Genomic DNA, 4,006 nt, shown 5'->3' on the forward strand with positions numbered 1-4,006 from the left:
TCCATGGACCACAGGCTAAGAACATCTGAACTGACAATCTCTGAAGTTGCTTCTGACTCTGAAATAGTTGGCTAGAATAGGACATTTAAGATAATGGGGGTGAAATGTTACTATCTTAACAGCTGGCACCTATCATAGGGTAGAAACTGATTTTTGTTTAGAGAACTGCCTTGACCTGTCTCTTGAGGTAAGCTATGAGACCCTGATGACTTGCTTGGGGGGAAAAGGCATCAAGAGCAAGAACTAAACTGCTCTGTGTAGCACATGCCAGGGACTGGGAGGTGGAAACGGAAAGAACTCAGAGGGTGCTGATGAGCAGCACGGAGGAGACTGGGATAGAAACTCCCCCTTGGCCCAGCCTTCATCGAAGTCATCTACACGTGGAAAGGAAATAAGGGAAAGTGCTGAGTTCTCCTTCCGAGTCAATGTGATGTAGAAAAGGAGAGTCTGTATGGCCCAGTGAGTTGCTCCAGAGGTCTGAACCAAAAGAGGTCATAAAAATAAAAGTGTCCTGGAAATGCACAGAAACTCTGGGGAACACATTAGAATGAGGGTTTGAACCTTTGCAGTCTAGAGCATACGGCACAGAGTGATCTTGCTGAACCCCGGGTTCTAAGCGTGTGGTGCTGGCTCCAGCAGCAGCAACATCTGGGAACTTGTCAGAAAGGCAAATTCTCAAGGCCCACCCCAGACCTCCTGAATCAGAAAGTATGCGGGGGTAAGGGGACCTGGCAAGCTGTGTTTAGCCCTGCAGGCAATTCTGATGCTCATTCAAGTTTACGAACCCCTGCCATTGGCATTATTACGTTCACCTTTGCATCCCAGAGTCATATACCCCCTAGAAGTTATCTAGTCCGATTTCCCACGCATAAAGAATCCCTAACGGAACTCAGTCTTGTGGAAACCCTCTCCGAGCCTGGGGATATCAACAGTGCCCCTCGCCCTACACGGGGGAGAGCTGTCCAAGTCAGAAAAGGCTTCCGACCGGGGGGAGCTCCCTAGCCAGACATTTCTGATGAAAGAATGTTCATGCCCCTTGGCCTGGGGCTGCCCTCTGGAGCTGCTTCTAGAAGAAGCCCTGCAGGAAAGTGAAGACTGCCTCTTCCTTCCTGGTCCCTCTCACACCATGGCTCAGGACCCCTAGTGGTCGTCCTTTGAAGAGCCTCCATTTAATAGTGTTTCTCTTAAAACAGTGTCCAGAGCTGGAGACAGAGGGCAGGCCAGGGCCAGGGCCAGCAGGACGACTGCCTCCTTTGATCTGTACGTCTGCCTGCTGTCACTGCACGGCGTCACATAGCTCGTGTTGAAGTCTGCCCACAGCGCTCAGCCAGGAGGGGCGCTAGGCCCTGAGGACAGGTGGAGCCTTTAGAACCCCTGGACACTAAAAATACTCCCCCCAGCCCCACAGGGATGTAATTGACAATACAAATAATAGCAAACCATTAAGTAAATATACGGAAGTAGAGCTACAGTCTCTCATTACAATTATTTTTATGTTATTTTTGAAATATCAAATATCAATTTTTAAAAATTTTATTATAACATAGTTCAGGGGCTTCCCTGGTGGCGCAGTGGTTGAGAATCCGCCTGCCGATGCAGGGGATGCAGGTTCGTGCCCCGGTCCGGGAAGATCCCACATGCCGTGGAGCGGCTGGGCCCGTGAGCCATGGCCGCTGAGCCTGCGCGTCCGGAGCCTGTGCTCCGCAACGGGAGAGGCCACAACAGTGAGAGGCCCGCGTACCGCAAAAAAAAAAAAAAAAAACAACACAGTTCAGATGCCCAAAAATATATAAAGAATTAAAGAAAACAAACTCATATAGTCATCACTCAACTTAAGGAATAAAAATTTCCAATACTGTTGAAAAAACCCGATATACGATTTTTCAAATAATTCTACTTTATTGCTGCTTGGAGCCAACGGTTCTCAAGTTTTGCTGCACACTAGATACACCTACAGCTTTAAAAATCCCAATGGTCTCTACCCCAAACCAACGAAATCAAAGCACCTAGGAGTGGACATCAATCAGGGTGTTTTAAACACTGTGGGAGACTCCAGCATGCTGCCAAGACTGAGAACTCCCTCCCCCCATCCCAAGGGAGGCTGCTGGCGGGGAAGGTGGGATGAGGCCCTGAAGCCCGAGTGGAAATGGGCTCTAGTTCTTGTCCTCTAAGGCAGTGGGCCCCAACCTTTTTGGCACCAGGGACCAGTTTCGTGGAAGACAATTTGTCCCTGGACGGGGGAGGGGGGGTGCGGGGGGCAGGGAGACGGTTCAAGAGTTAATGCAAGTGATGGGGAGCGGCAAATGAAGCTTCTTGCTGGTCCCCTGCTCACCTCCTGCCGTGCGGCCCGGTGCCTTACAGGCCATGGACCCGGGACCCCCTGCTCTAAGGGATTCTCAGTGGATCTATTGGGTTGGCCAAAAAGTTCGTTCGGTTGTTCCATCACACCTCACTGAAAAACTCCAACTAACTTACTGAAAACCCAGGACGAACTTTCTGACCAACCCAACAGATCTGGAACCGGCATGTCATCCCCACATTTTTGGGAAGAGCCTGCCATCTGCTGGCCCACTGAAGGAAAACAGGCAGCTAACTTAGGCCTAAGGAAAGACACTGGGGTCAAGTATCTTAGCCGGCACTGAGCGTGTAGAGCGCTTTCTCACACAGGACACAGGCATCTGCCCCTAAGGCAGCTCTGGGAGGGGGCAGGGCAGAGAGTGTAGAGTGACCTTCAACTTGCCGATGAGCGGCTCTGCAACCCTGCAGAGTTGAGCCAGGCTGGGAGCAGGAGGGCCCAAGAAGGAAAATGCAAGGACAAAGGGGGAGGGGATCAACCACACAAAAGGATTCTTAAGAGAGAGAAGACATTTAGCTGGGAAACACCCTAGGAAGAGAAGCGGGTGCTGCCTAAGAGCCAGGAAGGGCACAGAGGTGATGCACACGTGTCGTGTCACTAGCTCCAGGTCCAGTGATTGCATCAGGCCTGTCGTAGTTCATTCCCACAGGGGTTTGTTTGCTGTTCTCTCTGCCTGGGACAGTCCTCCTTGCCCTAATCCCCTTCATCTGAGCAAATGTTTGTTCATTTTTCAGGTCTCAGTAAACCACAAACTCGCTTCCACCAGGAAGCCTGCTCTGACTGCCACCATCTCCTGCGCCCTGTCCTTGCCTCCTGTCACTTGGTTCTGGAACCTCCTGTTTACTTGTTTACTACTTACTCTCTGGAGGGCAAATTCCATGAGGGCAGGAACCTCATGGCAGTACATCCCCAGCACCCACCCCAGTGCAACAGAAATACTTGTTTATGGAATTGATTTTTCTTATGGCAAAATCGGACACTGATCTGAAGACAGAAGAAAAGTGCTTTGAAACGTACTCCCCCTGAACAATGAGGCCTCCCTAGAAGTAAATTGAAAATAATTACCATTTCTATTTATATATATCTATAACCACTTGGGGGTAGGGGGGTGACAAATAATCTTATTTCCAGTTGGCATATGATATAAATTAACTCTTTATTTCACCCATCTATGCTCCAATTAGTAAACAAACATATGGTAGACAGCTACTGTTTGGGGCCTGCCCAGCATCCATTTCCATTCTTCCTTAACGTAGTAAGAACACCCCAATTTTATTTTGGGGAAACAACCTCCTCCATTCTCTATGTGATTCATTCAGGGCAGCTGACTCCATCTCCAGGCCCAGGTGTGAGCGTGTGACTCGGGCCAGGCCCATCACTGTATTCCAGCAGCCTTGCATGTGACTGGTTCAGGGATTAGTACATGACCCAACCTGGCTCAGTGAGATTTAGCCCTGGAGGTTTTTTTTGTTTTGTTTTGTTCTGTTTTGTTTGTTTTTGTTTTTGTTTCTGCGGTATGCGGGCCTCTCACTGCTGTGGCCTCTCCCGTTGCGGAGCACAGGCTCCGGACACGCCGGCTCAGCGGCCATGGCTCACAGGCCCAGCCGCTCCACAGCATGTGGGATCTTCCCGGACCAGGGCACGAACCCA

Source organism: Physeter macrocephalus, chromosome 17, assembly GCF_002837175.3.
Source record: "Physeter macrocephalus isolate SW-GA chromosome 17, ASM283717v5, whole genome shotgun sequence".
NCBI lineage: Eukaryota > Metazoa > Chordata > Mammalia > Artiodactyla > Physeteridae > Physeter > Physeter macrocephalus.